The sequence below is a fragment of the Triturus cristatus genome, chromosome 10 (assembly GCF_964204655.1).
Source record: "Triturus cristatus chromosome 10, aTriCri1.1, whole genome shotgun sequence".
Classification (NCBI taxonomy): domain Eukaryota; kingdom Metazoa; phylum Chordata; class Amphibia; order Caudata; family Salamandridae; genus Triturus; species Triturus cristatus.
In genome coordinates this window covers 847,236,839-847,254,188 of record NC_140593.1, presented here as the reverse complement: position 1 = coordinate 847,254,188, position 17,350 = coordinate 847,236,839, and the positions used below count along the sequence as shown (strand labels likewise).

At 47.3% G+C, this 17,350-nt stretch overlaps 26 non-coding genes across 26 annotated transcripts; all 26 read right to left on the bottom strand.

Moving 5' to 3' along the window:
- Positions 1 to 865: 865 nt before the first annotated feature.
- TRNAL-CAA (transfer RNA leucine (anticodon CAA)) lies at positions 866 to 977 on the bottom strand. Its single transcript has 2 exons — positions 940 to 977; positions 866 to 911 (listed from the first exon to the last, which is right to left on the bottom strand). It is a non-coding gene; the product is annotated as a tRNA-Leu (tRNA).
- Positions 978 to 1,265: 288 nt separating this feature from the next.
- On the bottom strand, positions 1,266 to 1,338 carry TRNAV-AAC (transfer RNA valine (anticodon AAC)). Its single transcript has one exon. It is a non-coding gene; the product is annotated as a tRNA-Val (tRNA).
- A 386-nt stretch (positions 1,339 to 1,724) lies between these two features.
- On the bottom strand, positions 1,725 to 1,796 carry TRNAP-AGG (transfer RNA proline (anticodon AGG)). Its single transcript has one exon. It is a non-coding gene; the product is annotated as a tRNA-Pro (tRNA).
- Positions 1,797 to 2,237: 441 nt separating this feature from the next.
- Positions 2,238 to 2,310, bottom strand: TRNAV-UAC (transfer RNA valine (anticodon UAC)). The gene has a single exon. It is a non-coding gene; the product is annotated as a tRNA-Val (tRNA).
- Positions 2,311 to 2,695: 385 nt separating this feature from the next.
- TRNAP-CGG (transfer RNA proline (anticodon CGG)) lies at positions 2,696 to 2,767 on the bottom strand. The gene has a single exon. It is a non-coding gene; the product is annotated as a tRNA-Pro (tRNA).
- A 937-nt stretch (positions 2,768 to 3,704) lies between these two features.
- TRNAL-CAA (transfer RNA leucine (anticodon CAA)) lies at positions 3,705 to 3,816 on the bottom strand. Its single transcript has 2 exons — positions 3,779 to 3,816; positions 3,705 to 3,750 (listed from the first exon to the last, which is right to left on the bottom strand). It is a non-coding gene; the product is annotated as a tRNA-Leu (tRNA).
- A 734-nt stretch (positions 3,817 to 4,550) lies between these two features.
- Positions 4,551 to 4,622, bottom strand: TRNAP-AGG (transfer RNA proline (anticodon AGG)). Its single transcript has one exon. It is a non-coding gene; the product is annotated as a tRNA-Pro (tRNA).
- A 441-nt stretch (positions 4,623 to 5,063) lies between these two features.
- On the bottom strand, positions 5,064 to 5,136 carry TRNAV-UAC (transfer RNA valine (anticodon UAC)). The gene has a single exon. It is a non-coding gene; the product is annotated as a tRNA-Val (tRNA).
- Positions 5,137 to 5,521: 385 nt separating this feature from the next.
- TRNAP-CGG (transfer RNA proline (anticodon CGG)) lies at positions 5,522 to 5,593 on the bottom strand. The gene has a single exon. It is a non-coding gene; the product is annotated as a tRNA-Pro (tRNA).
- A 937-nt stretch (positions 5,594 to 6,530) lies between these two features.
- On the bottom strand, positions 6,531 to 6,642 carry TRNAL-CAA (transfer RNA leucine (anticodon CAA)). The gene is made up of 2 exons: positions 6,605 to 6,642; positions 6,531 to 6,576 (listed from the first exon to the last, which is right to left on the bottom strand). It is a non-coding gene; the product is annotated as a tRNA-Leu (tRNA).
- A 734-nt stretch (positions 6,643 to 7,376) lies between these two features.
- TRNAP-AGG (transfer RNA proline (anticodon AGG)) lies at positions 7,377 to 7,448 on the bottom strand. The gene has a single exon. It is a non-coding gene; the product is annotated as a tRNA-Pro (tRNA).
- A 441-nt stretch (positions 7,449 to 7,889) lies between these two features.
- Positions 7,890 to 7,962, bottom strand: TRNAV-UAC (transfer RNA valine (anticodon UAC)). The gene has a single exon. It is a non-coding gene; the product is annotated as a tRNA-Val (tRNA).
- A 385-nt stretch (positions 7,963 to 8,347) lies between these two features.
- TRNAP-CGG (transfer RNA proline (anticodon CGG)) lies at positions 8,348 to 8,419 on the bottom strand. Its single transcript has one exon. It is a non-coding gene; the product is annotated as a tRNA-Pro (tRNA).
- Positions 8,420 to 9,346: 927 nt separating this feature from the next.
- Positions 9,347 to 9,458, bottom strand: TRNAL-CAA (transfer RNA leucine (anticodon CAA)). The gene is made up of 2 exons: positions 9,421 to 9,458; positions 9,347 to 9,392 (listed from the first exon to the last, which is right to left on the bottom strand). It is a non-coding gene; the product is annotated as a tRNA-Leu (tRNA).
- A 734-nt stretch (positions 9,459 to 10,192) lies between these two features.
- TRNAP-AGG (transfer RNA proline (anticodon AGG)) lies at positions 10,193 to 10,264 on the bottom strand. Its single transcript has one exon. It is a non-coding gene; the product is annotated as a tRNA-Pro (tRNA).
- Positions 10,265 to 10,705: 441 nt separating this feature from the next.
- TRNAV-UAC (transfer RNA valine (anticodon UAC)) lies at positions 10,706 to 10,778 on the bottom strand. Its single transcript has one exon. It is a non-coding gene; the product is annotated as a tRNA-Val (tRNA).
- A 385-nt stretch (positions 10,779 to 11,163) lies between these two features.
- Positions 11,164 to 11,235, bottom strand: TRNAP-CGG (transfer RNA proline (anticodon CGG)). The gene has a single exon. It is a non-coding gene; the product is annotated as a tRNA-Pro (tRNA).
- A 937-nt stretch (positions 11,236 to 12,172) lies between these two features.
- TRNAL-CAA (transfer RNA leucine (anticodon CAA)) lies at positions 12,173 to 12,284 on the bottom strand. The gene is made up of 2 exons: positions 12,247 to 12,284; positions 12,173 to 12,218 (listed from the first exon to the last, which is right to left on the bottom strand). It is a non-coding gene; the product is annotated as a tRNA-Leu (tRNA).
- Positions 12,285 to 12,572: 288 nt separating this feature from the next.
- Positions 12,573 to 12,645, bottom strand: TRNAV-AAC (transfer RNA valine (anticodon AAC)). The gene has a single exon. It is a non-coding gene; the product is annotated as a tRNA-Val (tRNA).
- A 386-nt stretch (positions 12,646 to 13,031) lies between these two features.
- Positions 13,032 to 13,103, bottom strand: TRNAP-AGG (transfer RNA proline (anticodon AGG)). Its single transcript has one exon. It is a non-coding gene; the product is annotated as a tRNA-Pro (tRNA).
- A 441-nt stretch (positions 13,104 to 13,544) lies between these two features.
- TRNAV-UAC (transfer RNA valine (anticodon UAC)) lies at positions 13,545 to 13,617 on the bottom strand. Its single transcript has one exon. It is a non-coding gene; the product is annotated as a tRNA-Val (tRNA).
- A 385-nt stretch (positions 13,618 to 14,002) lies between these two features.
- Positions 14,003 to 14,074, bottom strand: TRNAP-CGG (transfer RNA proline (anticodon CGG)). The gene has a single exon. It is a non-coding gene; the product is annotated as a tRNA-Pro (tRNA).
- A 937-nt stretch (positions 14,075 to 15,011) lies between these two features.
- On the bottom strand, positions 15,012 to 15,123 carry TRNAL-CAA (transfer RNA leucine (anticodon CAA)). Its single transcript has 2 exons — positions 15,086 to 15,123; positions 15,012 to 15,057 (listed from the first exon to the last, which is right to left on the bottom strand). It is a non-coding gene; the product is annotated as a tRNA-Leu (tRNA).
- Positions 15,124 to 15,857: 734 nt separating this feature from the next.
- On the bottom strand, positions 15,858 to 15,929 carry TRNAP-AGG (transfer RNA proline (anticodon AGG)). Its single transcript has one exon. It is a non-coding gene; the product is annotated as a tRNA-Pro (tRNA).
- A 441-nt stretch (positions 15,930 to 16,370) lies between these two features.
- On the bottom strand, positions 16,371 to 16,443 carry TRNAV-UAC (transfer RNA valine (anticodon UAC)). The gene has a single exon. It is a non-coding gene; the product is annotated as a tRNA-Val (tRNA).
- Positions 16,444 to 16,828: 385 nt separating this feature from the next.
- On the bottom strand, positions 16,829 to 16,900 carry TRNAP-CGG (transfer RNA proline (anticodon CGG)). Its single transcript has one exon. It is a non-coding gene; the product is annotated as a tRNA-Pro (tRNA).
- Between the last annotated feature and the right edge of the window lie 450 nt (positions 16,901 to 17,350).

The window sequence follows — 17,350 nt, the reverse complement described above, 5'->3', positions numbered from 1 at the left end:
CTCTCTCTATGTGAACCACACAAAGTCATGTTTTCTCTCAAGGTGTTGTTTTTTTCACTCTTGCAAGGAAGGGATCAGTCGATATCCTAGCTGCCAGAGAGCAGAAAAAAGGCGCTGATGAGAACTGCAGGCACTTTCTGGCACTTGTACTCCTCTGCAAGTCCTGGACACTTACCCCATAGACTTCCACCCCAGATGCAAGGGAGGGCCTGCCAATTCTTGCTCCTAAGACAGAGGCATTTGATTCTTGGATTCAAACACGCTCACTCAGCGCTCGATCAGGCTCGATCAGGCGAGATTTATATGAGTGGCTCGCAGGACTGAAACACTCACCTGGGAGCCCCAGGGTGGCTGAATTCCCAGTATGGCCATTGTTGGGCAAATCACCTCCTTTCCTCCTGCCTCAATCTAGAATTGGCTGCAAATCACAAGATAGAGTTCAATGTCCGTGTGTACTGCCTACTCCCAGCTACCTCTCTGTCTTCCTTATGTAAATTAAAATTCGCAAGGGGGGACCAATGACAATCTGCTCCTCCCACATAACCAGGAAGCCCTGTTGAACATGTCTGCCTGTGTTGTTGCAGGGACAGTGCCTTCTCCGCCCAAAAGGTGGCAGGAGAGCCTCACAACAAAGATGGGATCAACTGCTTAATGAGAAACCAGCACGGCAGTTTGTGTGATGGAGTGCAAATTTAACGGAAGGTGTGCCTGAGGTGTCCCTTCCAGGAATACATGGAATTGTGATTGAGGGACCAGCCTGATCGTTGGTGGATTTCTCGTCATATGTTACAGGTCCGTGCAAAGATTGTGGTGTGTGGGGAATGCACTGCAAAAAACAGGACGATTTAAGGGTGTAAAAGAAACCTGTCAGAAGTGGGATTTGAACCCACGCCTCCATGAGGAGACCAGAAGTCTCAGTTGCACTGAAGATCAAGCTCTCTTGAGTCTGGCGCCTTAGACCACTCGGCCATCCTGACAGCCCTGGGTGTGCACAGATCTGACTCTTCTGACTGCACCTGCCAATGTTTGCACTTACAACGTTCACAGCAATGTCACAAGTGTAAAGACCCCACAATACAACATGGCATGACAAAAAAAAAGCTAGGCACAAGAGCGACCACTGATGGATGCGGATTAATTTGTTTCGTCTTGCAAAAGTAAAGGAAGTTTCCCACGGCTCGCTGGGTTCAAGGACCGCCTCTTCTTAAGCTTGCATTGAGATAATAAGGTTTTAGAGGGTGCACATAAAAGCAGCTCATGCACAGTGTTTCTGCCCGGTCTCGAACCGGGGACCTTTCGCGTGTTAGGCGAACGTGATGACCACTACACTACAGAAACTCACTTGCTGTGTTTTACTGTTAGAGCAAGGTTCCTCTCAAGGATTCTCTCTACTTCTATTCTGCTGTATCAGCAGCCACTCAGAAAGCGAGGAGCAAGTGTGAAAACTGCAGAGATATCAGCCAACATGCTTGCAATTAGACGTATTAAAAATTGACTTATGCAGGCATCGACAGACAAATATCTGATGCCTAAATGCCAGCAAGTACACCTTGGGAAAGCATCACCTGGGACACACACAGACTAAGCATGAAGGCAGAAAAAGCATGGTGATCCATGTTTCTTCTGAGGTTCAAAATATTTTGTGCAACAATGCGGCGAGTGTAATGAGAAATAGTCAGGCATTGTGAGTTTTGAGTAGGATTCGTATGTTTACCTCTGAAAAAGGGCTCGTCCGGGATTTGAACCCGGGACCTCTCACACCCTAAGCGAGAATCATACCCCTAGACCAACGAGCCGAGGCACACAAGAGTCGCCTTTCGCACCGGCTCCGGGGGTTATTGGCAGCGAGTTAGTGAATGCTTCACCCAAAGCAAGCAACTGCACATGCTGCTCTCTTCTGCAATATGGTTGCTGTCTTTTCCATGGCCGTCATCGAACAAGAAATGAAAATGCCTCTATCCTTCAGACATTTTGTTTGTTCTAGGTGTATGCTCTCGGTGAGGTCAATAAAACCATTTCTGCTCTCATGCCTTGCTTTCATGAAGTAGGCCCAACCTTCAGTACACAAGGACGTGCAAACGAATAGCGCAAACTATCGTCACTTCTCTTTTTGAGCTGTCACTGATGCCCCTGGAGCACAGTACATCACGCTGGTGAGGGATAGACAGCTTCCATTATCTCAGCTTTCCTATAAGTTGAGAGAGTAAATGCAAACTGTGTGAAAAACAGAAAGCTGCTGTTTCTGCCCGGTCTCGAACCAGGGACCTTTCGCGTGTAAAGCGAACGTGATAACCACTACACTACAGAAACAGACACGCTTGCACGAATCTTCTTGGCATGTAGTGGGCTGGAATGCACAGACCAAGGGCCAATGTCCATGAAGCTCAAAGTTGGACCCTCCTTACCCGATCTCTTTCTTTGGAAGAAAGGAACGAGGACCACTTTTATTCCAAAAGGCGATTTTAAAACCATACCTGAAATCACACTAGAAAAACACTTTGCATTTAATTTTCCTACACTGATGGTCCACCCCAGAAAAGCAGTTGCAAAGAAGTCCGGCACTGAAATTCTATACGCCAAAAGTGGGAAATAGCGTAGAGGGAAAGGAACTTTCTCACCATACACGGCGTCTTATAGCATTGAAAAGAAGAAATGGCCCTATATAATAAGCAGCCTAAAAATAATTCCACAGCATGGGCTCGTCCGGGATTTGAACCCGGGACCTCTCGCACCCGAAGCGAGAATCATACCCCTAGACCAACGAGCCTGATTCCCCAGTCGGCATTTTAAGCAATTTCTGATGCGTCTTTCAGAAACAAAGCAGGGCTATTTGGCTGCTCTCTCTCTATGTGAACCACACAAAGTCATGTTTTCTCTCAAGGTGTTGTTTTTTTCACTCTTGCAAGGAAGGGATCAGTCGATATCCTAGCTGCCAGAGAGCAGAAAAAAGGCGCTGATGAGAACTGCAGGCACTTTCTGGCACTTGTACTCCTCTGCAAGTCCTGGACACTTACCCCATAGACTTCCACCCCAGATGCAAGGGAGGGCCTGCCAATTCTTGCTCCTAAGACAGAGGCATTTGATTCTTGGATTCAAACACGCTCACTCAGCGCTCGATCAGGCTCGATCAGGCGAGATTTATATGAGTGGCTCGCAGGACTGAAACACTCACCTGGGAGCCCCAGGGTGGCTGAATTCCCAGTATGGCCATTGTTGGGCAAATCACCTCCTTTCCTCCTGCCTCAATCTAGAATTGGCTGCAAATCACAAGATAGAGTTCAATGTCCGTGTGTACTGCCTACTCCCAGCTACCTCTCTGTCTTCCTTATGTAAATTAAAATTCGCAAGGGGGGACCAATGACAATCTGCTCCTCCCACATAACCAGGAAGCCCTGTTGAACATGTCTGCCTGTGTTGTTGCAGGGACAGTGCCTTCTCCGCCCAAAAGGTGGCAGGAGAGGCTCACAACAAAGATGGGATCAACTGCTTAATGAGAAACCAGCACGGCAGTTTGTGTGATGGAGTGCAAATTTAACGGAAGGTGTGCCTGAGGTGTCCCTTCCAGGAATACATGGAATTGTGATTGAGGGACCAGCCTGATCGTTGGTGGATTTCTCGTCATATGTTACAGGTCCGTGCAAAGATTGTGGTGTGTGGGGAATGCACTGCAAAAAACAGGACGATTTAAGGGTGTAAAAGAAACCTGTCAGAAGTGGGATTTGAACCCACGCCTCCATGAGGAGACCAGAAGTCTCAGTTGCACTGAAGATCAAGCTCTCTTGAGTCTGGCGCCTTAGACCACTCGGCCATCCTGACAGCCCTGGGTGTGCACAGATCTGACTCTTCTGACTGCACCTGCCAATGTTTGCACTTACAACGTTCACAGCAATGTCACAAGTGTAAAGACCCCACAATACAACATGGCATGACAAAAAAAAAGCTAGGCACAAGAGCGACCACTGATGGATGCGGATTAATTTGTTTCGTCTTGCAAAAGTAAAGGAAGTTTCCCACGGCTCGCTGGGTTCAAGGACCGCCTCTTCTTAAGCTTGCATTGAGATAATAAGGTTTTAGAGGGTGCACATAAAAGCAGCTCATGCACAGTCTCGAACCGGGGACCTTTCGCGTGTTAGGCGAACGTGATGACCACTACACTACAGAAACTCACTTGCTGTGTTTTACTGTTAGAGCAAGGTTCCTCTCAAGGATTCTCTCTACTTCTATTCTGCTGTATCAGCAGCCACTCAGAAAGCGAGGAGCAAGTGTGAAAACTGCAGAGATATCAGCCAACATGCTTGCAATTAGACGTATTAAAAATTGACTTATGCAGGCATCGACAGACAAATATCTGATGCCTAAATGCCAGCAAGTACACCTTGGGAAAGCATCACCTGGGACACACACAGACTAAGCATGAAGGCAGAAAAAGCATGGTGATCCATGTTTCTTCTGAGGTTCAAAATATTTTGTGCAACAATGCGGCGAGTGTAATGAGAAATAGTCAGGCATTGTGAGTTTTGAGTAGGATTCGTATGTTTACCTCTGAAAAAGGGCTCGTCCGGGATTTGAACCCAGGACCTCTCGCACCCTAAGCGAGAATCATACCCCTAGACCAACGAGCCGAGGCACACAAGAGTCGCCTTTCGCACCGGCTCCGGGGGTTATTGGCAGCGAGTTAGTGAATGCTTCACCCAAAGCAAGCAACTGCACATGCTGCTCTCTTCTGCAATATGGTTGCTGTCTTTTCCATGGCCGTCATCGAACAAGAAATGAAAATGCCTCTATCCTTCAGACATTTTGTTTGTTCTAGGTGTATGCTCTCGGTGAGGTCAATAAAACCATTTCTGCTCTCATGCCTTGCTTTCATGAAGTAGGCCCAACCTTCAGTACACAAGGACGTGCAAACGAATAGCGCAAACTATCGTCACTTCTCTTTTTGAGCTGTCACTGATGCCCCTGGAGCACAGTACATCACGCTGGTGAGGGATAGACAGCTTCCATTATCTCAGCTTTCCTATAAGTTGAGAGAGTAAATGCAAACTGTGTGAAAAACAGAAAGCTGCTGTTTCTGCCCGGTCTCGAACCAGGGACCTTTCGCGTGTAAAGCGAACGTGATAACCACTACACTACAGAAACAGACACGCTTGCACGAATCTTCTTGGCATGTAGTGGGCTGGAATGCACAGACCAAGGGCCAATGTCCATGAAGCTCAAAGTTGGACCCTCCTTACCCGATCTCTTTCTTTGGAAGAAAGGAACGAGGACCACTTTTATTCCAAAAGGCGATTTTAAAACCATACCTGAAATCACACTAGAAAAACACTTTGCATTTAATTTTCCTACACTGATGGTCCACCCCAGAAAAGCAGTTGCAAAGAAGTCCGGCACTGAAATTCTATACGCCAAAAGTGGGAAATAGCGTAGAGGGAAAGGAACTTTCTCACCATACACGGCGTCTTATAGCATTGAAAAGAAGAAATGGCCCTATATAATAAGCAGCCTAAAAATAATTCCACAGCATGGGCTCGTCCGGGATTTGAACCCGGGACCTCTCGCACCCGAAGCGAGAATCATACCCCTAGACCAACGAGCCTGATTCCCCAGTCGGCATTTTAAGCAATTTCTGATGCGTCTTTCAGAAACAAAGCAGGGCTATTTGGCTGCTCTCTCTCTATGTGAACCACACAAAGTCATGTTTTCTCTCAAGGTGTTGTTTTTTTCACTCTTGCAAGGAAGGGATCAGTCGATATCCTAGCTGCCAGAGAGCAGAAAAAAGGCGCTGATGAGAACTGCAGGCACTTTCTGGCACTTGTACTCCTCTGCAAGTCCTGGACACTTACCCCATAGACTTCCACCCCAGATGCAAGGGAGGGCCTGCCAATTCTTGCTCCTAAGACAGAGGCATTTGATTCTTGGATTCAAACACGCTCACTCAGCGCTCGATCAGGCTCGATCAGGCGAGATTTATATGAGTGGCTCGCAGGACTGAAACACTCACCTGGGAGCCCCAGGGTGGCTGAATTCCCAGTATGGCCATTGTTGGGCAAATCACCTCCTTTCCTCCTGCCTCAATCTAGAATTGGCTGCAAATCACAAGATAGAGTTCAATGTCCGTGTGTACTGCCTACTCCCAGCTACCTCTCTGTCTTCCTTATGTAAATTAAAATTCGCAAGGGGGGACCAATGACAATCTGCTCCTCCCACATAACCAGGAAGCCCTGTTGAACATGTCTGCCTGTGTTGTTGCAGGGACAGTGCCTTCTCCGCCCAAAAGGTGGCAGGAGAGCCTCACAACAAAGATGGGATCAACTGCTTAATGAGAAACCAGCACGGCAGTTTGTGTGATGGAGTGCAAATTTAACGGAAGGTGTGCCTGAGGTGTCCCTTCCAGGAATACATGGAATTGTGATTGAGGGACCAGCCTGATCGTTGGTGGATTTCTCGTCATATGTTACAGGTCCGTGCAAAGATTGTGGTGTGTGGGGAATGCACTGCAAAAAACAGGACGATTTAAGGGTGTAAAAGAAACCTGTCAGAAGTGGGATTTGAACCCACGCCTCCATGAGGAGACCAGAAGTCTCAGTTGCACTGAAGATCAAGCTCTCTTGAGTCTGGCGCCTTAGACCACTCGGCCATCCTGACAGCCCTGGGTGTGCACAGATCTGACTCTTCTGACTGCACCTGCCAATGTTTGCACTTACAACGTTCACAGCAATGTCACAAGTGTAAAGACCCCACAATACAACATGGCATGACCAAAAAAAAGCTAGGCACAAGAGCGACCACTGATGGATGCGGATTAATTTGTTTCGTCTTGCAAAAGTAAAGGAAGTTTCCCACGGCCCGCTGGGTTCAAGGACCGCCTCTTCTTAAGCTTGCATTGAGATAATAAGGTTTTAGAGGGTGCACATAAAAGCAGCTCATGCACAGTCTCGAACCGGGGACCTTTCGCGTGTTAGGCGAACGTGATGACCACTACACTACAGAAACTCACTTGCTGTGTTTTACTGTTAGAGCAAGGTTCCTCTCAAGGATTCTCTCTACTTCTATTCTGCTGTATCAGCAGCCACTCAGAAAGCGAGGAGCAAGTGTGAAAACTGCAGAGATATCAGCCAACATGCTTGCAATTAGACGTATTAAAAATTGACTTATGCAGGCATCGACAGACAAATATCTGATGCCTAAATGCCAGCAAGTACACCTTGGGAAAGCATCACCTGGGACACACACAGACTAAGCATGAAGGCAGAAAAAGCATGGTGATCCATGTTTCTTCTGAGGTTCAAAATATTTTGTGCAACAATGCGGCGAGTGTAATGAGAAATAGTCAGGCATTGTGAGTTTTGAGTAGGATTCGTATGTTTACCTCTGAAAAAGGGCTCGTCCGGGATTTGAACCCGGGACCTCTCGCACCCTAAGCGAGAATCATACCCCTAGACCAACGAGCCGAGGCACACAAGAGTCGCCTTTCGCACCGGCTCCGGGGGTTATTGGCAGCGAGTTAGTGAATGCTTCACCCAAAGCAAGCAACTGCACATGCTGCTCTCTTCTGCAATATGGTTGCTGTCTTTTCCATGGCCGTCATCGAACAAGAAATGAAAATGCCTCTATCCTTCAGACATTTTGTTTGTTCTAGGTGTATGCTCTCGGTGAGGTCAATAAAACCATTTCTGCTCTCATGCCTTGCTTTCATGAAGTAGGCCCAACCTTCAGTACACAAGGACGTGCAAACGAATAGCGCAAACTATCGTCACTTCTCTTTTTGAGCTGTCACTGATGCCCCTGGAGCACAGTACATCACGCTGGTGAGGGATAGACAGCTTCCATTATCTCAGCTTTCCTATAAGTTGAGAGAGTAAATGCAAACTGTGTGAAAAACAGAAAGCTGCTGTTTCTGCCCGGTCTCGAACCAGGGACCTTTCGCGTGTAAAGCGAACGTGATAACCACTACACTACAGAAACAGACACGCTTGCACGAATCTTCTTGGCATGTAGTGGGCTGGAATGCACAGACCAAGGGCCAATGTCCATGAAGCTCAAAGTTGGACCCTCCTTACCCGATCTCTTTCTTTGGAAGAAAGGAACGAGGACCACTTTTATTCCAAAAGGCGATTTTAAAACCATACCTGAAATCACACTAGAAAAACACTTTGCATTTAATTTTCCTACACTGATGGTCCACCCCAGAAAAGCAGTTGCAAAGAAGTCCGGCACTGAAATTCTATACGCCAAAAGTGGGAAATAGCGTAGAGGGAAAGGAACTTTCTCACCATACACGGCGTCTTATAGCATTGAAAAGAAGAAATGGCCCTATATAATAAGCAGCCTAAAAATAATTCCACAGCATGGGCTCGTCCGGGATTTGAACCCGGGACCTCTCGCACCCGAAGCGAGAATCATACCCCTAGACCAACGAGCCTGATTCCCCAGTTGGCATTTTAAGCAATTTCTGATGCGTCTTTCAGAAACAAAGCAGGGCTATTTGGCTGCTCTCTCTCTATGTGAACCACACAAAGTCATGTTTTCTCTCAAGGTGTTGTTTTTTTCACTCTTGCAAGGAAGGGATCAGTCGATATCCTAGCTGCCAGAGAGCAGAAAAAAGGCGCTGATGAGAACTGCAGGCACTTTCTGGCACTTGTACTCCTCTGCAAGTCCTGGACACTTACCCCATAGACTTCCACCCCAGATGCAAGGGAGGGCCTGCCAATTCTTGCTCCTAAGACAGAGGCATTTGATTCTTGGATTCAAACACGCTCACTCAGCGCTCGATCAGGCGAGATTTATATGAGTGGCTCGCAGGACTGAAACACTCACCTGGGAGCCCCAGGGTGGCTGAATTCCCAGTATGGCCATTGTTGGGCAAGTCACCTCCTTTCCTCCTGCCTCAATCTAGAATTGGCTGCAAATCACAAGATAGAGTTCAATGTCCGTGTGTACTGCCTACTCCCAGCTACCTCTCTGTCTTCCTTATGTAAATTAAAATTCGCAAGGGGGGACCAATGACAATCTGCTCCTCCCACATAACCAGGAAGCACAGTTGAACATGTCTGCCTGTGTTGTTGCAGGGACAGTTCCTTCTCCGCCCAAAAGGTGGCAGGAGAGCCTCACAACAAAGATGGGATCAACTGCTTAATGAGAAACCAGCACGGCAGTTTGTGTGATGGAGTGCAAATTTAACGGAAGGTGTGCCTGAGGTGTCCCTTCCAGGAATACATGGAATTGTGATTGAGGGACCAGCCTGATCGTTGGTGGATTTCTCGTCATATGTTACAGGTCCGTGCAAAGATTGTGGTGTGTGGGGAATGCACTGCAAAAAACAGGACGATTTAAGGGTGTAAAAGAAACCTGTCAGAAGTGGGATTTGAACCCACGCCTCCATGAGGAGACCAGAAGTCTCAGTTGCACTGAAGATCAAGCTCTCTTGAGTCTGGCGCCTTAGACCACTCGGCCATCCTGACAGCCCTGGGTGTGCACAGATCTGACTCTTCTGACTGCACCTGCCAATGTTTGCACTTACAACGTTCACAGCAATGTCACAAGTGTAAAGACCCCACAATACAACATGGCATGACAAAAAAAAAGCTAGGCACAAGAGCGACCACTGATGGATGCGGATTAATTTGTTTCGTCTTGCAAAAGTAAAGGAAGTTTCCCACGGCTCGCTGGGTTCAAGGACCGCCTCTTCTTAAGCTTGCATTGAGATTATAAGGTTTTAGAGGGTGCACATAAAAGCAGCTCATGCACAGTCTCGAACCGGGGACCTTTCGCGTGTTAGGCGAACGTGATGACCACTACACTACAGAAACTCACTTGCTGTGTTTTACTGTTAGAGCAAGGTTCCTCTCAAGGATTCTCTCTACTTCTATTCTGCTGTATCAGCAGCCACTCAGAAAGCGAGGAGCAAGTGTGAAAACTGCAGAGATATCAGCCAACATGCTTGCAATTAGACGTATTAAAAATTGACTTATGCAGGCATCGACAGACAAATATCTGATGCCTAAATGCCAGCAAGTACACCTTGGGAAAGCATCACCTGGGACACACACAGACTAAGCATGAAGGCAGAAAAAGCATGGTGATCCATGTTTCTTCTGAGGTTCAAAATATTTTGTGCAACAATGCGGCGAGTGTAATGAGAAATAGTCAGGCATTGTGAGTTTTGAGTAGGATTCGTATGTTTACCTCTGAAAAAGGGCTCGTCCGGGATTTGAACCCAGGACCTCTCGCACCCTAAGCGAGAATCATACCCCTAGACCAACGAGCCGAGGCACACAAGAGTCGCCTTTCGCACCGGCTCCGGGGGTTATTGGCAGCGAGTTAGTGAATGCTTCACCCAAAGCAAGCAACTGCACATGCTGCTCTCTTCTGCAATATGGTTGCTGTCTTTTCCATGGCCGTCATCGAACAAGAAATGAAAATGCCTCTATCCTTCAGACATTTTGTTTGTTCTAGGTGTATGCTCTCGGTGAGGTCAATAAAACCATTTCTGCTCTCATGCCTTGCTTTCATGAAGTAGGCCCAACCTTCAGTACACAAGGACGTGCAAACGAATAGCGCAAACTATCGTCACTTCTCTTTTTGAGCTGTCACTGATGCCCCTGGAGCACAGTACATCACGCTGGTGAGGGATAGACAGCTTCCATTATCTCAGCTTTCCTATAAGTTGAGAGAGTAAATGCAAACTGTGTGAAAAACAGAAAGCTGCTGTTTCTGCCCGGTCTCGAACCAGGGACCTTTCGCGTGTAAAGCGAACGTGATAACCACTACACTACAGAAACAGACACGCTTGCACGAATCTTCTTGGCATGTAGTGGGCTGGAATGCACAGACCAAGGGCCAATGTCCATGAAGCTCAAAGTTGGACCCTCCTTACCCGATCTCTTTCTTTGGAAGAAAGGAACGAGGACCACTTTTATTCCAAAAGGCGATTTTAAAACCATACCTGAAATCACACTAGAAAAACACTTTGCATTTAATTTTCCTACACTGATGGTCCACCCCAGAAAAGCAGTTGCAAAGAAGTCCGGCACTGAAATTCTATACGCCAAAAGTGGGAAATAGCGTAGAGGGAAAGGAACTTTCTCACCATACACGGCGTCTTATAGCATTGAAAAGAAGAAATGGCCCTATATAATAAGCAGCCTAAAAATAATTCCACAGCATGGGCTCGTCCGGGATTTGAACCCGGGACCTCTCGCACCCGAAGCGAGAATCATACCCCTAGACCAACGAGCCTGATTCCCCAGTCGGCATTTTAAGCAATTTCTGATGCGTCTTTCAGAAACAAAGCAGGGCTATTTGGCTGCTCTCTCTCTATGTGAACCACACAAAGTCATGTTTTCTCTCAAGGTGTTGTTTTTTTCACTCTTGCAAGGAAGGGATCAGTCGATATCCTAGCTGCCAGAGAGCAGAAAAAAGGCGCTGATGAGAACTGCAGGCACTTTCTGGCACTTGTACTCCTCTGCAAGTCCTGGACACTTACCCCATAGACTTCCACCCCAGATGCAAGGGAGGGCCTGCCAATTCTTGCTCCTAAGACAGAGGCATTTGATTCTTGGATTCAAACACGCTCACTCAGCGCTCGATCAGGCTCGATCAGGCGAGATTTATATGAGTGGCTCGCAGGACTGAAACACTCACCTGGGAGCCCCAGGGTGGCTGAATTCCCAGTATGGCCATTGTTGGGCAAATCACCTCCTTTCCTCCTGCCTCAATCTAGAATTGGCTGCAAATCACAAGATAGAGTTCAATGTCCGTGTGTACTGCCTACTCCCAGCTACCTCTCTGTCTTCCTTATGTAAATTAAAATTCGCAAGGGGGGACCAATGACAATCTGCTCCTCCCACATAACCAGGAAGCCCTGTTGAACATGTCTGCCTGTGTTGTTGCAGGGACAGTGCCTTCTCCGCCCAAAAGGTGGCAGGAGAGCCTCACAACAAAGATGGGATCAACTGCTTAATGAGAAACCAGCACGGCAGTTTGTGTGATGGAGTGCAAATTTAACGGAAGGTGTGCCTGAGGTGTCCCTTCCAGGAATACATGGAATTGTGATTGAGGGACCAGCCTGATCGTTGGTGGATTTCTCGTCATATGTTACAGGTCCGTGCAAAGATTGTGGTGTGTGGGGAATGCACTGCAAAAAACAGGACGATTTAAGGGTGTAAAAGAAACCTGTCAGAAGTGGGATTTGAACCCACGCCTCCATGAGGAGACCAGAAGTCTCAGTTGCACTGAAGATCAAGCTCTCTTGAGTCTGGCGCCTTAGACCACTCGGCCATCCTGACAGCCCTGGGTGTGCACAGATCTGACTCTTCTGACTGCACCTGCCAATGTTTGCACTTACAACGTTCACAGCAATGTCACAAGTGTAAAGACCCCACAATACAACATGGCATGACAAAAAAAAAGCTAGGCACAAGAGCGACCACTGATGGATGCGGATTAATTTGTTTCGTCTTGCAAAAGTAAAGGAAGTTTCCCACGGCTTGCTGGGTTCAAGGACCGCCTCTTCTTAAGCTTGCATTGAGATAATAAGGTTTTAGAGGGTGCACATAAAAGCAGCTCATGCACAGTGTTTCTGCCCGGTCTCGAACCGGGGACCTTTCGCGTGTTAGGCGAACGTGATGACCACTACACTACAGAAACTCACTTGCTGTGTTTTACTGTTAGAGCAAGGTTCCTCTCAAGGATTCTCTCTACTTCTATTCTGCTGTATCAGCAGCCACTCAGAAAGCGAGGAGCAAGTGTGAAAACTGCAGAGATATCAGCCAACATGCTTGCAATTAGACGTATTAAAAATTGACTTATGCAGGCATCGACAGACAAATATCTGATGCCTAAATGCCAGCAAGTACACCTTGGGAAAGCATCACCTGGGACACACACAGACTAAGCATGAAGGCAGAAAAAGCATGGTGATCCATGTTTCTTCTGAGGTTCAAAATATTTTGTGCAACAATGCGGCGAGTGTAATGAGAAATAGTCAGGCATTGTGAGTTTTGAGTAGGATTCGTATGTTTACCTCTGAAAAAGGGCTCGTCCGGGATTTGAACCCGGGACCTCTCACACCCTAAGCGAGAATCATACCCCTAGACCAACGAGCCGAGGCACACAAGAGTCGCCTTTCGCACCGGCTCCGGGGGTTATTGGCAGCGAGTTAGTGAATGCTTCACCCAAAGCAAGCAACTGCACATGCTGCTCTCTTCTGCAATATGGTTGCTGTCTTTTCCATGGCCGTCATCGAACAAGAAATGAAAATGCCTCTATCCTTCAGACATTTTGTTTGTTCTAGGTGTATGCTCTCGGTGAGGTCAATAAAACCATTTCTGCTCTCATGCCTTGCTTTCATGAAGTAGGCCCAACCTTCAGTACACAAGGACGTGCAAACGAATAGCGCAAACTATCGTCACTTCTCTTTTTGAGCTGTCACTGATGCCCCTGGAGCACAGTACATCACGCTGGTGAGGGATAGACAGCTTCCATTATCTCAGCTTTCCTATAAGTTGAGAGAGTAAATGCAAACTGTGTGAAAAACAGAAAGCTGCTGTTTCTGCCCGGTCTCGAACCAGGGACCTTTCGCGTGTAAAGCGAACGTGATAACCACTACACTACAGAAACAGACACGCTTGCACGAATCTTCTTGGCATGTAGTGGGCTGGAATGCACAGACCAAGGGCCAATGTCCATGAAGCTCAAAGTTGGACCCTCCTTACCCGATCTCTTTCTTTGGAAGAAAGGAACGAGGACCACTTTTATTCCAAAAGGCGATTTTAAAACCATACCTGAAATCACACTAGAAAAACACTTTGCATTTAATTTTCCTACACTGATGGTCCACCCCAGAAAAGCAGTTGCAAAGAAGTCCGGCACTGAAATTCTATACGCCAAAAGTGGGAAATAGCGTAGAGGGAAAGGAACTTTCTCACCATACACGGCGTCTTATAGCATTGAAAAGAAGAAATGGCCCTATATAATAAGCAGCCTAAAAATAATTCCACAGCATGGGCTCGTCCGGGATTTGAACCCGGGACCTCTCGCACCCGAAGCGAGAATCATACCCCTAGACCAACGAGCCTGATTCCCCAGTCGGCATTTTAAGCAATTTCTGATGCGTCTTTCAGAAACAAAGCAGGGCTATTTGGCTGCTCTCTCTCTATGTGAACCACACAAAGTCATGTTTTCTCTCAAGGTGTTGTTTTTTTCACTCTTGCAAGGAAGGGATCAGTCGATATCCTAGCTGCCAGAGAGCAGAAAAAAGGCGCTGATGAGAACTGCAGGCACTTTCTGGCACTTGTACTCCTCTGCAAGTCCTGGACACTTACCCCATAGACTTCCACCCCAGATGCAAGGGAGGGCCTGCCAATTCTTGCTCCTAAGACAGAGGCATTTGATTCTTGGATTCAAACACGCTCACTCAGCGCTCGATCAGGCTCGATCAGGCGAGATTTATATGAGTGGCTCGCAGGACTGAAACACTCACCTGGGAGCCCCAGGGTGGCTGAATTCCCAGTATGGCCATTGTTGGGCAAATCACCTCCTTTCCTCCTGCCTCAATCTAGAATTGGCTGCAAATCACAAGATAGAGTTCAATGTCCGTGTGTACTGCCTACTCCCAGCTACCTCTCTGTCTTCCTTATGTAAATTAAAATTCGCAAGGGGGGACCAATGACAATCTGCTCCTCCCACATAACCAGGAAGCCCTGTTGAACATGTCTGCCTGTGTTGTTGCAGGGACAGTGCCTTCTCCGCCCAAAAGGTGGCAGGAGAGCCTCACAACAAAGATGGGATCAACTGCTTAATGAGAAACCAGCACGGCAGTTTGTGTGATGGAGTGCAAATTTAACGGAAGGTGTGCCTGAGGTGTCCCTTCCAGGAATACATGGAATTGTGATTGAGGGACCAGCCTGATCGTTGGTGGATTTCTCGTCATATGTTACAGGTCCGTGCAAAGATTGTGGTGTGTGGGGAATGCACTGCAAAAAACAGGACGATTTAAGGGTGTAAAAGAAACCTGTCAGAAGTGGGATTTGAACCCACGCCTCCATGAGGAGACCAGAAGTCTCAGTTGCACTGAAGATCAAGCTCTCTTGAGTCTGGCGCCTTAGACCACTCGGCCATCCTGACAGCCCTGGGTGTGCACAGATCTGACTCTTCTGACTGCACCTGCCAATGTTTGCACTTACAACGTTCACAGCAATGTCACAAGTGTAAAGACCCCACAATACAACATGGCATGACAAAAAAAAAGCTAGGCACAAGAGCGACCACTGATGGATGCGGATTAATTTGTTTCGTCTTGCAAAAGTAAAGGAAGTTTCCCACGGCTCGCTGGGTTCAAGGACCGCCTCTTCTTAAGCTTGCATTGAGATAATAAGGTTTTAGAGGGTGCACATAAAAGCAGCTCATGCACAGTCTCGAACCGGGGACCTTTCGCGTGTTAGGCGAACGTGATGACCACTACACTACAGAAACTCACTTGCTGTGTTTTACTGTTAGAGCAAGGTTCCTCTCAAGGATTCTCTCTACTTCTATTCTGCTGTATCAGCAGCCACTCAGAAAGCGAGGAGCAAGTGTGAAAACTGCAGAGATATCAGCCAACATGCTTGCAATTAGACGTATTAAAAATTGACTTATGCAGGCATCGACAGACAAATATCTGATGCCTAAATGCCAGCAAGTACACCTTGGGAAAGCATCACCTGGGACACACACAGACTAAGCATGAAGGCAGAAAAAGCATGGTGATCCATGTTTCTTCTGAGGTTCAAAATATTTTGTGCAACAATGCGGCGAGTGTAATGAGAAATAGTCAGGCATTGTGAGTTTTGAGTAGGATTCGTATGTTTACCTCTGAAAAAGGGCTCGTCCGGGATTTGAACCCAGGACCTCTCGCACCCTAAGCGAGAATCATACCCCTAGACCAACGAGCCGAGGCACACAAGAGTCGCCTTTCGCACCGGCTCCGGGGGTTATTGGCAGCGAGTTAGTGAATGCTTCACCCAAAGCAAGCAACTGCACATGCTGCTCTCTTCTGCAATATGGTTGCTGTCTTTTCCATGGCCGTCATCGAACAAGAAATGAAAATGCCTCTATCCTTCAGACATTTTGTTTGTTCTAGGTGTATGCTCTCGGTGAGGTCAATAAAACCATTTCTGCTCTCATGCCTTGCTTTCATGAAGTAGGCCCAACCTTCAGTACACAAGGACGTGCAAACGAATAGCGCAAACTATCGTCACTTCTCTTTTTGAGCTGTCACTGATGCCCCTGGAGCACAGTACATCACGCTGGTGAGGGATAGACAGCTTCCATTATCTCAGCTTTCCTATAAGTTGAGAGAGTAAATGCAAACTGTGTGAAAAACAGAAAGCTGCTGTTTCTGCCCGGTCTCGAACCAGGGACCTTTCGCGTGTAAAGCGAACGTGATAACCACTACACTACAGAAACAGACACGCTTGCACGAATCTTCTTGGCATGTAGTGGGCTGGAATGCACAGACCAAGGGCCAATGTCCATGAAGCTCAAAGTTGGACCCTCCTTACCCGATCTCTTTCTTTGGAAGAAAGGAACGAGGACCACTTTTATTCCAAAAGGCGATTTTAAAACCATACCTGAAATCACACTAGAAAAACACTTTGCATTTAATTTTCCTACACTGATGGTCCACCCCAGAAAAGCAGTTGCAAAGAAGTCCGGCACTGAAATTCTATACGCCAAAAGTGGGAAATAGCGTAGAGGGAAAGGAACTTTCTCACCATACACGGCGTCTTATAGCATTGAAAAGAAGAAATGGCCCTATATAATAAGCAGCCTAAAAATAATTCCACAGCATGGGCTCGTCCGGGATTTGAACCCGGGACCTCTCGCACCCGAAGCGAGAATCATACCCCTAGACCAACGAGCCTGATTCCCCAGTCGGCATTTTAAGCAATTTCTGATGCGTCTTTCAGAAACAAAGCAGGGCTATTTGGCTGCTCTCTCTCTATGTGAACCACACAAAGTCATGTTTTCTCTCAAGGTGTTGTTTTTTTCACTCTTGCAAGGAAGGGATCAGTCGATATCCTAGCTGCCAGAGAGCAGAAAAAAGGCGCTGATGAGAACTGCAGGCACTTTCTGGCACTTGTACTCCTCTGCAAGTCCTGGACACTTACCCCATAGACTTCCACCCCAGATGCAAGGGAGGGCCTGCCAATTCTTGCTCCTAAGACAGAGGCATTTGATTCTTGGATTCAAACACGCTCACTCAGCGCTCGATCAGGCTCGATCAGGCGAGATTTATATGAGTGGCTCGCAGGACTGAAACACTCACCTGGGAGCCCCAGGGTGGCTGAATTCCCAGTATGGCCATTGTTGG